The sequence below is a fragment of the Saccopteryx bilineata genome, chromosome 1 (genome assembly GCF_036850765.1).
Source record: "Saccopteryx bilineata isolate mSacBil1 chromosome 1, mSacBil1_pri_phased_curated, whole genome shotgun sequence".
Taxonomy (NCBI): domain Eukaryota; kingdom Metazoa; phylum Chordata; class Mammalia; order Chiroptera; family Emballonuridae; genus Saccopteryx; species Saccopteryx bilineata.
In genome coordinates, this window is record NC_089490.1 from 220,778,439 (window position 1) to 220,794,409 (window position 15,971).

Here is a 15,971-nt window from a genome sequence, read left to right on the forward strand (position 1 = left end):
CCATTGATTGATAGCGGACCGGCCCCCATGACTAAATCTGGTCTGACTTCCCCTGGGGAGGACAGGGCAGAGCCACTGTCAGGAAACCCCTTAGAATATGCCACAGGGAGAGCACCTGTGTGAGAGGAGCACCGTGTGGGAGAAACATCTGCATGGGTGGAGCCCCATCTCCTGAAACAGTGGTTGGCATGGTAACATGCCCTGCATTGCCTCTCACTCCTTCCCTGTTTCTCTCCTCAGTCCCTCCTCCTGTCCCTGGGCTGAGGTGTCATGGCAACATGCGAGCTGCCTGCCCTGAAGACTTATTCTGGGTCTTTTCTTTCAGGGAACCCACATTAGGACAGTAGTTATTTAACCAGCTCAAAAATGGCTCCTTTGGATCTACTGCACAACTTGGACCTCTGTTGCTCCTGCTCTCGGCTTTGGAGGGACATAGTGGCACCTGGGCACAGAATCCATGTAGCAAAACAGCTACACACATGTTAACAAAACAAAAGACTCACAAACTGATCACACTTTAACAAAGGGAAGCAAATCAGTAATTAGGATAAAATCTCCAGGAAGGCTGAGAAGGCAAGGAAATGACTTTAGCAAATGCATATCTGATGACTTAGCAAGATGAGATAGTTAGGCAGAGTCTTCCAATCCAGGGGAGGGTGGTAGAAAGGCAGTCACATCTGAGGGATCAAAGCTCACATATAAAATATTGAGTCTTAGTGCTGTTGTGGCCCAAGGGAATTTAATTTTTAAATATTTTATAGTCTTTGACTCCATGTTTGAAAAGCTGGTTCTGTGTCAACATCAGCCAGGTTGGTGTGAGTGGCACACAGACACCAGGTGGTCTTGGCAGGGGAAACTTCACAGCAGAGCCATGTCTGCATCCTAAGGCCACCCCTATGGGGCCAATTGGATGGACAGGAAGACAGGAACCTGGGGCAGGCCCTCTGCTGGTGTCTAATGCCTAATTTACCCCACAATCACCCTGAGAAGTAGGTGTTCCCATCCCCACTTCACAAACAAAAATGAGGAGCAGCTGGATTATTTGAAGGCCCATGAGACTTGGGTTCCCTGGAGCCCATCATTCCTGCTGATAGAAAGGGGGAGGTAAAGGACCCACTGGTGTCCTCTATACCCTCTCATGAGTGGGACACATGCCATCAAAAGTTGGCGAACCATCTTTAAACCCACAGACTAAGGAATGATCTTGTCATCCTACAGTTTTCCCACAGGCCAAGGGCCTCTCCTTGGCCATCACGGAGTTTGTGGAAGATGCACGTGTTAATGTTCTATGACTCGCTGGAGCTTTATGAATTGGCTTGGTTAGAGTCTGTGTCAGTTCCTGAGGGAGGAATCAAGTCAGAAGAATGAGAAAGGCAGTTTCAGGACCTACAAAGTGGCAGAGGCCAAGTCCTCTTACCTGTCGGCCCTGTCAGCTCCTTCCTGGGTCAGGGCTTCCTCACAGGAGCCCCTTGGCCCAGTCCCCACTGTCATCCACCTGGCTGAGCAGTAATGGGACCCCACAGGGAGAAAGGCTAACATTCTGACAGAGTTATTATTATTTTCAGTTGTAAGTCATGTTCAGTCACATATGAACATGAGGAAACACCATGAGGAAATTATGGAGTCAAAAATTATTTAATATGTGGCACCTACATGCTAGTTGCTATGGATATAGAGATTAGTGTTAATAAAAAATAATAGCTAAAACTTACATGGTATTTACTGTGTGTCAGGTACTATTCTAAATATATATATTAATTCTCATAATAACCTTATCATTTTCATTATACAGACAAGGAAACTGAGGCAAAGGGAGGTTATATAACTCAGTAGAGAGTAAGACATTTGAAGAGTTCACATAAATGATACAGAGATAGAAGAACTACCCAATACAGTGGTCCCCGGTCTATTGTGGGGCTTAGGTTTCAGAATCCCCATGATAGGTGAAAATGTGCAAAGTACAGACCTTATTTATTTTATTATTTATATATATTTTAAGGCTTTATAAACCCTCCCCACACTCTTATAAGCCTTTCCCATGCTCTTATAAACACTTGCTATGCTCTTAAACTTTCTACACTCTTAAATCTATGTAATTTTAACAACATATAAAATTCTATAGGGGTACTCACCAGTCAATATACTACAACTTGAATGATAATGTTTTGATTAATATTTTTTATATATTTTTATATTAATTTCCACTTTTTAGGCTAGAAAATGCTTATTTACCAAAAAATAATTAAAATAATAAATATATAAAAATACCTATATACTGCAAAATCCTGTGATATAGTGAAAAATCCGCAATACAAAATTAGATATATACAATTAAAAAATCCGAGAAACAGTGAGACCATGAAAAGTAAACTGTGATATGACGAGGGACTACTATAATGTGATGGTGCTCTGATAGAAGCGTGGTGAGATTTTCATTGTCTGGGGGTGCTGGGAAGGCTACCTTGGGCAGGTGACATCTGAGTGGCTTTTGAAGAATGAAAAATAGCTTTCCAACTAGGACAGGAAGGACCTAACATAAAAGGTCATATGATGATGTATCCTGGCTTTACCCCAATAGGAAGTAACTGAGATGCCCTTCATTTCAGGAATGGATAAGTAATCTCTGGTCCTAAAAAGAAATGGGGTAGCAAGCTGTTTCAGGTACAGGGTTTGTTTGGTGCTTCCAGTGAAAGATCAATACTCAACAAGTCAGAGTTTGGAATAGGGAAAGATTTACTGATGGAGAAGCCTAGCTGGAGAATATAGGAAAACTAATTCTCAAATCTATCTCAGGAAAGCTCAAAATTCAGGGGTCCTAGATGTCAGAGGAATGGAGGATGGGTGAAGACTGTGACAGCCAGGTCCTGAGAAGGGATCCAAGGAAAGAATGGAAGTTTCTAAATACCTTTGTTTTTGGTCAATCCCCTGATCCTTAACCCCCACCTCCCCCAAGAGTAATACTCTACTAAGTAAATACATTCTAGTTCTATAGCCATTTCCCTATGCTTGGATAGTTCAGTATTTTAGTTCCCTCCACTTTCTGCTGTTACAAAAGGCATAAAAGAAAGAGAATTTGAGATCATAAATAAATGGCTCTAAATCAAGCCTTGTTGCTGGTCACTCTGGGGCTTTGAACAAGTTTCTTAGTCTCTTTGAATCTATTTCTATTCTATAAAATGGGCACAAATAATTTCTATTATACAGGTTGTTTGGAGCATTAAATAAATATTATATATGAGGCACCACATACAATGCCTGCCTTTTAGTGAATCTTTAATAAAATTATTTCTTTCCTAGCTCATTCTTAAGACATGAATGCATAAAAATGATTTAACTTCTGATGGCATTAGTAGTAGACAATTGCAGGTCACTAAGGAAGACAAGAACTTTGTTACCCGTGAACTGATGAGGCCTCAGTTCTTGTCTTCTTGAGAGAAGGAATTCCATCAAGAGACAAACTGCAGCAAGTTAAGCAAGATATTTTTTTTAAAGATTTTACTTTAAAATTTAGAGAAAGGAGAGAGAGAAAGGCAGGTGGGAGGAGTGGGAAGCATCAACTTATAGTTGTTTCTTGTATGTGCCTCTACCAGGAGAGCCTGGCATTTTGAAAAGGAGACCCCAGCATTCCAAATTGACACCTTACCCACTACACCACCACAGGTCAGGTGCTAAGCAAGAATTTATTGGCCGTGTGAGAATACACTGAAAGGGGATGAGTGGGTTGCTCATTTGAGAGAATGAGTGCCCTGATTAGTTATAGAGCCTGGTTGTAGATGGGCTTTTACTTTTTGGACTCTCTCGTTCCTGCTTTTTCAGCTTCTCCCCTTGCTTAGCTGTCTTCACCGTGCTGTGCAAGTGCCATGCCTGAGACCGTATCAGGGAACTCATGACCACAATTCCAGGTGTGGTGAGGCCTGTTCCGGTTTAAAGGTTTATCTGGACCGTGAAGATGAGTGATAATGCGTGAGAACAGTTTACCCCCTCCCCTTTGCCAGTCTCGGCTCATGTCTAACAAGATACCTATCCTAACACTTTGATTTATCAAAACAGCAGCATTTGGCCCTGGCCGGTTGGCTCAGTGGTAGAGCGTCGGCCTGGCGTGCAGAAGTCCTGGGTTCAATTCTGCCTCATGCAGTACCCAACATAGAGAGTGCTTAAGAAATTGTCTTTGAACAATGAATTTTACTTTTGCTTTCATGAGGAGGTGTGCCCCTCAGTCTCACCAAGGGCACACAGGAGAAGCGCCCATCTGCTTCTCCACCCCTCCCCCTCTCCTTCCTCTTTATGTCTCTCTTCCCCTTCCGCAGCCGAGGCTCCATTGGAGCAAAGATGGCCCGGGCGCTGGGGATGGCTCCTTGGCCTCTGCCCCAGGCGCTAGAGTGGCTCTGGTCGTGACAGAGTGACGCCCTGGAGGGGCAGAGCATCGCCCCCTGGTGGGCAGAGCGTCGCCCCCTGGTGGGCGTGCTGGGTGGATCCCGGTCGGGCGCATGCGGGAGTCTGTCTGACTGTCTCTCCCCATTTCCAGCTTCAGAAAAATACAAACAAACAAACAAACAAACAAAAAACCAGCAGCATTTTGTCCTAAAAGACTTTATAATTCAGAGTTAATCATTTTCCAACTGTACCATGAACCAGTGAAAAGTCTAATTCTAAACAGGATTGCACTAGATGGATTACCCTCTGAGTCAGCCCTAACATAAATTCCCAAAGAGGTGAGTTATCCTTTTGGAAAGAATTACTCCTACCCCCGCAACACACACACACACACACACACACACACACACACACACACACACACCCATGATTAATATAAAGCATCTATCCATCATCTATCTATCTATCTATCTATCTATCTATCTATCTATCATCTATCTATCTATCATCTATCTATCATCTTCTGTCTATCATCTATTTATCTACATTAATGCCTGGATTTGACAAATAAGTAAGTAAGCTTCCTGAGGCCACCCCCGGGCTCTGAAGATGGCACGGGCTGAAAGAGACTGCATACCTCTGTTTGCTGAGGGGAGGGGGACATGCTTGCAGCTTATATAAAACCCATTACTTATGCATAATTTTGATTAAAGGCTGCCAAAGAACCACTAGGAACTGGGTCTCTAGTGATGTGTGTTCACTAGTGATGTGCATTCTCTCATTCCTTACTGAGCACCAGTGTGCGGCTGCTCTGTTAGGGGCTGCGCTGGGCTCAGAGGCAAAACACAGAGGGACAGGTGGCTCATAGTCCAGGAGCAAAGCACCGGGGAGCATCACCTGTTGTGGGAAAGTGATCTGATGAAAACTTACCATCTTCTGCCATTCAGTTCTTTCCAGTCTGCTAATTATCCAGTACTGGTCAGATTCATGCAGAGGCTGCACAGATGACAGGAAAACATGGTCCCTGCCCTTGTCTGTCTGTCCATCCTGTCTAAGATTCATTTGGCACTGGCAGCATTTTTCTATCTCTCTCCTGTCCTCATATGAATTCTGACCATGGAACCGTTGAAAATAGGACAACGAATAAAGCAGATGCTTTCCTCCTGGGAAGTCAGCGGAGGCTCTGGGATGGACTTATCTCTCGGCACCAGACCTGCCTGAAGGAACTCGACTGGCTTCCCAAATCCTGTTCCTCAGCAGCTGGAAGTTGGTCTGTTGTCCCTTCGCCTCAAAGTGGGTAATATTTATGCAAATTGGCCTCAGTCATGTAAGGATGATTAAAGTGGTTGTATAGGGTCTTATCATTTCCTCAGCACACAGCAGGAACTGGATCTCCTTCCCTGGCCCCAAACTGTCTTACCAGGAGCTGTGACTAAAGGGTGCTGTCCTGTCCTGTCAGTGCTGGGACCCTTTGTGCTGAGTCCAGTATTCTGTACTCAGTGCCCTCCCCCATCTATTCCTAAACCCCGGACTCTGTAATCACCAGTGATATTAAAGCTGTGCCCCATTGCTGAAATCAGTGGGACTTAAGATCATGGGTTGAATATAAATTATTTGAAATATTTCCTACTTTGGCCTGAGAAAAGTATCAGAATTTAAAAAAGCCTGTGTCCACTCCTGTAGAGATCACACCTGAGGCTTGATCCCTATAATCCAGTGGCTGCTTTGACTCAGGCCATTTAAACAGTATCTGGCTGGGTCTGGATTCCTGTTGCCTGGCTGCCCAGGTAGACTGGTGCTCGAACGTTCTGCATTGCCTTACTGCTTTCTCACAAGATGGTAAATGACATAGAGCTGGGTTTTCATCTCGCTCACAGAACTTGTGAGATGACTGGTTTTGTGCTCGTGTGTGTGTGTGTGTGTGTGTATTTGGTCTTAGTCCTGCTTCCATTCAGGGGTGGGGGGGGTGAGTAGGTAACTCAATTACCTCAAACTTTTCTGTGGCTACCATGATCTACCAAAAATTTTGTATATGGCTAGCTCGCTAAGGTCAGTTTGCCCCACCTTTTAATGATATATATTTACACACACTAACATGGAGCTGTCCATAGTACATTGGTATATTTACTATCTATTGCCATATAACCTGCCCTCAGACTTAAAATAATAGTAATCATTTATTATCTTTCACAGTTTCTGTAGGTTAGTGGTTTAGACACAGCACAGCTTATCTCTGCTCTGCAAATGTCTGGAGTCTCCCCTTGGAGACTGGAAGGCTGGGGTTGGGAGTCATGTGAGGCATATTTATCCTCTCAGGCCCTCTGGGGACTAGCTGGGGCTGGGACACCTTGTCATCTCCAACAAGTACTCTATTAGCTAGAAGCCCTGCCCACATTCCCTTTAAAAGGAGAGGCCCCCCCACCTCTTTAAAAGGAAGGGTGTCAGAGAACATGAAAAAATATTTTCAAAGAACCACAACTGGCAAAAATCAAACAAAAAGAAAAAAAAATGAAACAAGGACATAAAGAATAATCTTATTTGGTAAAAAGAAAAATATATATATTTGAGAAGTTTGGAAGAATACATTCTCAGGGGTAATGAACTTCTCACTTCATGTGTTTTCTAAAATGTTCAACACAGATGTGTGCCTTTTTATTTTCATTAAACATTATAAATAACACGTGTGTATGTTGTAAAGAATTCAAACACAGTGATATATAGTGAAGAGTAAAATTCATCATCGTGTCTGCCTTTTTTATGTACCAGATTCATCAATATGGTTTTCTTTGAACTCTGCTTTCTTCTACTATTTCCTCAATGTTCACAGACCGATGGCTTTATCATGTGCTGGACATACTGGCCGTTTGTTATGTCTGATGTTGGGCTTTTTCTCCTTCTAAATACCGACCTCTGTCACTCTAACCTGATCATTCACCAATCTGAGCCCCTACCGCTTAAGCCGTCCCCTTCCACTTCACGTGTATAATCAACACCCTTCCTTGTTTCTACCTTGTATTACCATTATATCAGTGAGTCTCTAGACCGACTGTGAGTCCTGATCCTCTTAATCTGCCTCATGCAGTGCCCAACATAGAGAGTGCTTAAGAAATTGTCTTTGAACAATGAATTTTACTTTTGCTTTCATGAGGAGGTGTGCCCCTCAGTCTCACCAAGGAAAGCACCAGATGATGGGGAACCTATGATGCTCAGTCAGCCTCCTATGATGACCTCAGAAGAGACTTCAGGGTGGGTAAGTAGGAGTTCACTTGTCTGTGATTATTGTCATCTATAGATTGACAGCATACTAGGCTGTTTAACAACTTTTGCTACTTTTGTTTGTGTCTATACATTCAACAGCTGTTGTATCTTTTAGGGGTACTTGGTTTAAATCCTAAGGGAATTTATTACCACACACAACTAGAAGTCTGGCAATAGGTTGCTGTCAACAGAAATCCAAGTATGTTTTTATATCCTCACTGTGACCTTAGGTTCTACATTTAAACGTATGTACAAAGTACATGGGCTATTGTAGTGTTAGCTGTCACAGCCATATACAAAAATACCTGAGGATAAAGAATGAATCCCTATAGCTCTCTCTTAGGAGTAAGATTTTACCAGCTTCTCTCAGGAGGAACTCTCCAGTCTCCGACCTAGGAAGTGTCCACACATTCACTCCAGAACAGGCTATTAACAGGGGATGGATGCCTCTTAGATCCAAGAGTCATCCTGCTAGCATGGCGTGGGGTCAACCTCACTTGAATGTAGACCTGGTATCTGATGAAAAAGACAGTTCTTCTGGAAGGAGGGTGGGAGGGGCCTCATATAGCTCATTTATTTTATTTATTTTGCAGGAGGGGTTATAGGTTTATTTCTGCACTGCGCTGCACATAGCATATATTTAGTAGCATCCAGTAACAGATAACAGTGTTAATAATAGTGATGTCAATGTTGAGGATGTCTGCCATATTTGTGTACATTTTAGGTGCACTGAGAGGAGAGGCTCCCCTGTCTAGCTGTGGGGCTCAGTCCGGAGACCACGGCTTCTCATTTATACGTCCTGTGCAAGTACCTGGTAAATCATGGAGCCAAGGTTGTTAAATGGAACAGTCACGATATTCCCAAATTAAAGTGGAGAAAATAAAGAGGAGTACTAGGATGGGAAAGCCTGGAGTGGAGCATCACAGAGAAAAAGGCATGGGGTCAGAAAGTCTTTGGAATCAGAAATGTCACATCCAAATTTGGATTATCAAGTAAGTGGATTCACACATGCTCCGATTGCTTCCTGGGTTCCAGAGAGGCTGCAAAATCATGGAGCAGAAAGTCAGATGCTGAGCTCTGGGGAGGGGGATGGGCTGTCCTGGAAAACAGGATTTGACCTACTCCTGCTGCCTTTGCAGACTCAGAGTAGGAGGAGGGCTGTGGGAGGCAGTCAGCCCAGTGCTGTTTTCATTGGTGAAATATTTATGGAAGGGCTACTGTATACACCGTGCTCAGCTACATGGCATCAACTTTATAAAACTCAGAAATCTTATTTTTTTAAATATGTGGATAACATTACTCCCTTCATAGTTTACTGAGAGCATTAATAACCCATGCAAGTTTCTTACAGTGTCTGCGCTAAAAATGGTAATTAGTCAATGCTTTCTAAACATTTATTTCCAGACTTAAAATGCACAAATTAATCTTTTCCTTTCAACACCTTCTGTTTTGTAGAAACCTTTCCCTTAGATAAGGTCACCAGGGTAAACTCTGATTACTTCTGCACTTCATTTTGTTTTTAATTTTACCCAGTGCATCATTAACATGAAATAAATATTACAACCATATTTCAATAACACTGCTTTTGTGCTCTGCCTGCTTTTGCATTAATGTATTCTGCTATGTTTTGTCATCAGACCTCTGCTGGGAAGGTCCCTTTATTATGCCATCATATTTCAATTATTAAAGTTTCTATATTTTTATTTTTATTTTGCAGCCAAAGAAGATGGTTTCTGAGGCACCAGATAAATTTCTTAAAGGCTAAAGTGACAATTTAGGAATCTCATAATATAAACAGTGAGGTGAAGTGAGGGGAGGACTCACAGAAGCACAGAACATTGAGCCTCTCACCTAGGGCACTGAGTCACTTGGAGGAACTGCAGAGTCCCAGTGTCATGTTGCAGGAGCCACACTAATAGATTGAATTAAGTTTGTCTGCATGGTAATTGCAAAAATGGTTGACTCATTGAATTTAAATATGCCTTTGGCAGAGGGTTTCTCTCAGCCTTCTTTATGAGTGGACTTACTCAGAAGTTTTCTGTCACCTGTCTGTAGCTTCTTGGGTGACAGCATGCTCCCAGGTATAAACCTTGAAGGGCACAAGACACAGTATCAGAACATTGTCATGAGTGTGGAACCTGATTCAATGCCTAATGCAGACATGACAGGCTCATATAATGCCGTGGACCCCAGCTCAGCCTTCCCAATCCCAGGATCTTCCTTAGGAAGCTCAGCCAAAATGCCAGCACATGCTGCTTTTCCCACCAGGGTCAAGTAAAAGTCACCTTCTATAGCTGATTTTTCTTGTATGCCTATGGGAGGTCACAAAGCTATCATGATTCTAATAAATATTTATGTTAAGAATGGACATTCTGATCATCCTAAGAGCCAACCTGTTCTTATCTTTTAGAGGCTACAGGCCTCTTGAAAAGAAGCAGAAAACATATTCACATGCAGGAATACAGTAGTGTAAGGCCAATAGCTGTGGCCACCATCACAGCTGCCTGGCCCATGCAGCTTCAGGTTTGCATTTAATTCAGATCGATTGTAGAGAAACAATAGAGCCAAGAACTGGTGGGCCATTTTCCTCTAGATTCATACCAGCCAACGAGTAAAAAACAAACACATGAATACCAAAACCCATTCTTTTCAGTTTATTCCTGGAATCAAAGGCTCCCACCTCTGTTCACCTCCATTTTGGCTGCCTACTCCTCTCCCATATGGGCTCTCTCCCCTGGAACAATGTGGCCTCTCTCTCAAAATGGCCTCCTAGCTCCTCCTTTTAAAAGTTTTTGACACAAAAGTTCTCCCCTAACATACATTAGCATAACCAAGCCCCTTCCCAAGCATGAAAGTAATCAGCCACCCCATGTGGGCAGTGGCCATCTTTAATAAAGTGAGCATAAAATTAGTTTACAAACTTATCTGCCCAAAAAACAGCAACACTGAATAGGAGAGCTGGGGAGGTGGTCACTTTGTGAACCTGAGGACCTGTACACAAGGCTCATCTCTGGACTGACAGGTACAATGCTGTTGAAGTCAATTATTTCAGAAAGAGCGATTGGCTGGGAGATGACAGTTGTTCTTTTTATACTGCTCATAAAAATTAGGGGATAGTTCAAAATGAATATGAAGTGATAAAATGTCCCTTAATATTTGTGAGCAGTATATATGGTTTCGGTCATACTCTTAAGTATTTCTATTTGGAGTATTTTCAGCTCTTTTATGGTCTTGTCCTTTTTTAAAATTTAAAAATTGTTTATAAATGGTTCTTGACAATATGAGACAAAAGGGAAAACAATAAGTGCAAACATTGACTCAGAGTGAAGGGGTGGAAAGTGGCATCCAGAGAAAAGTAGGAGGAGACATAATTCTATCTGGCAAAATAGATTTCAAGATAGAATAATGAGAAAAAGATGGGCATTTTATAATGTTAAAGGGGACAATACATCAAGGATACATAACACTTGTGCACACACACAGAGAGAGTCAAGGAGCACCAGAATATATAAAGTATCTGTCCCAGTAGAGCCCAAGCTCTACATTGATCAGGTGTCCCTGATTTGACTTCCCCATGCAGTGGGACACTCCTGCTTATTGGCAGGGCTGGCAGGCTCTTTGAGACTACTCTTGAGGTGGCTATGAGGATGCTACTGATCAGTGCTGAGACCAACTGCCACCGGAGGAAAAGCATGAAACTGACATACACAGAGTTAGTTGCAATAATCACACAGGCAATTTATTACTCACAAATCCTTTTGGCATGCCTGGGTACAGCTTAAGGGAGCTCCTTCGGTGTGCTCCTCTCATCTTTGGTCAGAGCTCAGAGCATTGTGGAGACAGTTCATGTTCACGTTGTAGTCTGGGTGACTACTGCAGCATGGGGCCCCTCAGCTTCAGTACCTTTTCTGGCCAACGCCTTTTAACAGGTGTCAAACTACAGGATTATCATCTCAAACCACCTTTTTGGGAGTTCTTCGCAGGTAACCCCTTTTATGTTAATCTACTGAAATGTTACATCAAACCACTCTTTAAGATGTTCTTATTTACGTTAACTTACAAAGTTATGACATCATGCCACTTCTTATCTAGGTATAACTTCACACACACTAACTGAGCCCTATTTAAAAGTCAGAGTCTGATTATCACATCTGCATCCACTATATTAATTAAATAAAATTATTTAATTTTCTTAATTATTTTTAATATATTTTAATTACTTTTATATATCTTCCATATTTGTTTTTTATATTTCTATATATTTAATTACTATAACATTATATTACTACAATAGTATCTACTAACAGTCAGAGAGTGATGTGTATTGTAGAGGTGAACTAATGTTGTATCCAGCGCAAGGAGGAGAAATGCCTAAGACCTTGGGCTTGACACAGGCTGTCTGGATCTATATTCAGGTTCTGCTACTTGCCTGGAAGATGGCAATAAGGGGGCACAATACTACTTGTAGGAATAAAATGAAGATATCAAGAGATAGAAAACCTAAAAGAATGTAGAGTCAAAAATTTAAAGCCAAAAAAGATAAATTTAATTTAGTTCTTATTTCATGAGTGAGAAGGTTAAATCTGTAAAGATTAAATGCTTTGCCAAGAGTCATGGTTAGTATTCTGGTCTGATTATTCTGGGTGAAGATGGTGGTGGCAAGGGCTGACATTTTCTATTAAGAATAACTTTTAGTGAAGATTTTATCAGGTAGAAGAAAGAGACAAAAATGAAGATAGGACAATAATTTATTGAATCTGAGGAACAGAAAAGAATAAAGTAAACAGAGCCTGAGGGACTTGTGGGAAATCACATGTGAACCAACATACTCATTGTCAGAATTCCAGAAGAAGAGTGAGACAAAGGTACAGAGAGAATATTGGCCTGAAAACTCCCCAAATTTAATGAAAGACATGAATATAAACATCCAGGAAGCTCAATGAAACCCACACTAAGACATTATAATTAAACTGTCAAAAGCCAGAGACAAAGAGGATATTGAAGGCAGCCAGGGAGAAGCAACTCATCATGTACAAATAATTCTTAGATGATCAGCCAATTTCTCATCAGAAACTGTGGAGGCTAGGAGGCAGTAGCTAGAGGCATTCAGAGTGCAAAATTGCTGTCCTACGAAGTGACAAATTCAGACATTCCCAGATAAACCAAAACTGAGGGATTTTGTTACCACTAGGTATGCAAGATATGTTCCAGGGCATCATGGATAGTGAAATAAAAGAACACTAGGCAGTAACTAAAAGCCATACAGAGAACTAAAGAGGCCAATAAAAGTGAATATAGGGCAGTTATAAAAGTTAGCATTACTATAACAATGGTTTGTAACTCATTTCTTTTCTACATGATTTAAGAGATTAATACTTCTTTTTGAAATAAAATTACTCCTAATAAAGTAATTTATGACAATAATCACCATTTCCCTCATGGTTGTGGTAGAGTAGGAATTCAGAAGGGGCTCAACTGGGTGGTACTAATATGGAGTCTTTCATATGGCTGCAGTGAGATGTGGACTGGACTGGAGGGTCCACCCCCAAAGATGCTCACTCACAGCTGTTGGCTGGGGTCCCCAGTTCAATTCCATGGGGCTGCACCAGCTCCTTGGAGAGACATAACAGCTGACCTCTCCTGGGCAAGTGACCCAAGGGTGTAGGCAGTGGCTGTGCAGTCTTATCTAACCTAGGACCAGTGACATATTCACTTTTGATGTGTTCTGTTGTCACAGGGCCAGACTGACTTATAGTAAGAATATATAGGACACTGTTTATTAGAAAGGAGGCTGGCTACCAGTGTTTGTAGCAACTTTATTACTAATAACTCCAAAATGAAAACAACTCAAATGTCCATCCCTATGAAAATTGATAAACCAATATTTTTAATGTAACTTAGAACATAAAAGGAAAAACTGCTAACACATACAATATGGACAGATCTTATTAGATCAAAGACTTCAAGCACAGCAGAGTGTGTATTATTCTATTTAAATGAGAGCAGGCCTCTCCTCATCTACCATTTGGTACCTGTATAAACAGTCAAGGGCAGGAAAGAAACTCAGATGCATAAATCCTCAAAAGTTAGCCACATGTATCGTTTTCTCAAGTTGATACAGAATGATGCACCACCAGAGTTGGGTAGTGAACCCAGAGACAGTGCCCCGGGGTTATCCCGGGAAAGGGAAGGGCTGAAGGAGAGAGTCAGGGCTGCCAGCAGTGAGCCTGGAGAGGCCACTCCATAGCAGAACAAGTGGTCGTGTTGTCATGTGAACACAAGATAAATTCGTGCAGGCGCACAAAGAAACAAAATTAGCAATTTTATCCACAAAACCCACAAATATACAAGAATGAAATGTGTTACTCCAGCTGGAGTTGAACAATCTTCTAGGCAAAGTTTCAAGAGTTAACTAGAAATAAGTCTCATTTAATTATGAGGAAAAGGCAAAGGCAGGGAATAGTTTGGGGTGGTGATATGAGTCACTTATTAAGATGCTACTAGAGAATGGCTAAAGTTAGACAAACTCCAAGAAGTAGAAGTTGAAGAATGGGTCTCTAGTGATAATCAGGTTCCCAGTATGGCTAAGTGGATGCACACACCAAGAAGTTACTGCATTAATGATCCCAAGTAATATTTCACTTGAGAGCAGTGACTCAAATCCAAACGAGGTAGTTTAGGCCAGGGCTGCTTGATTCACAGATGCAATAATAACTTCCCCTGAAATGTTCCTTTCTCCCTCTTGAACCGGCCAAGTTTTCATAAGGATTCCAGGGTAAAAAACCAGAAACAGTCGATCTACAAAATCTTGTTCTGCAGAACATTATTGTCCTATGATTCTCTGAAAAGGGGTTCCATGGTCAAATATGTTTGGGAAACAAGTCTTTAGCTCCAGTTGGAGGGTCACAGGGCATTAATATAATCAGACTGAGAAGCCCCCCTCAAGAGAACCTGGCAGGTTCTAGGTCAAGGCTTAAGCACTAGGTTTTATCCAGTTCCATCCAGATTTTATATGTGTTACCACCCTCCCCTGAGGAAAAAAAAGACAAAGGTGTAGGCCTGACACTCTGCTCCAACAGCCTACTTTGCCCCAGGGTATTAGACACCTGGCTTTTCAAACCAGTTAAATCAGTTTCATTTAGAGAAAACCACACAACTTGCTTTGTTTTAGAGGGGATCCAGGAACTCGCCACCAGCTCTATTTGGTCTTCTCATAGAAGGCAGACGTGACTTGGTAGTTTTTGCATTGTTTATCGCATGACATTTGTCTGCTTCAGTTGCTGGGCAGCTTCCGTGGATTCTGTTGTCTTAGTCCCTGTCACATATTCTGTCCAATACAGGTTTAGGTTAAGTAAACTTCAGTCACACTGGGGCTCTCAGCTGAAGTGGCTTCTCATCAGATGCAAAAACAGACACTTGAAATGTGGTGAGCACAAAAATTTTTTTGTTTAATTTTAAAACAGGTATTCTATTCAGCTGCTAAAGAACTTTAGAACAATTTGGGTTTGTGAATCGTTTTCAACTGAAAAGCTTATAAAAATCTGAAAATGTAGTATTGCTAGGTACTATTTAACCTGAAAATTAAGATTTGCTCTCAATACACGCTGGATGTGTAAAAAGTCAATTATATGAAATGTTTTAGATGTATTAAATACAATTAAAATGTCTTACCTATGCAAGATGGCCAAGGTGAATTACTTAAGTGGCTCAATGAGCAAGTTGACCACTGTTCTTCAAAAAACACTTGCCTTTCCCCCTGAAATGTCAGGCCTTTAACACAGTAGAAGACAGTCAGTAGTGATTTGCATCTAGACATCTAGCTTAGCCAGAGCTCCCAAGCATCTGGACAAGCAGACAAGCAAGCCCCAGAAAACCTGTCAAGCTGAGCCTGTACCGCTGAAAACTGGTCCCACTGAAGAGCTGAGTATTGTCAGTACAATGTGGAGTTCAGAGCCTAGTTCTGGGCTAGGGTTCCAACTCCAGCTGTTAGCATTTGATCACTGATCCTGGCTTGTCTCATCAGTTTCATTGAGGAGCCCACCCACTGGCTTTGTTTTAGAGGGCAAGTTATTTGAACTTTGTCCCAAATCCTGGAGATTGGGGATGAATGCCCACCTTATTAGGTTTTCATGAGACCCAAGAGTGTTGTCAGGCATCTAGAATAGTTCCTGTCCCGTGAGAAGCATATAAGGTCAAGTAAACAAGTACTTGTTCCCCAATTAGCAGTTTGGAGTGTGGTTGGCTTGACTACAAAGCAGCTGTTCAAAAGCCAAATTAACACCTTTTAGTTTGCTAAAAGGTCAAGTGACAAAAATTCCTTCTTACAGATGGGTGGGAAA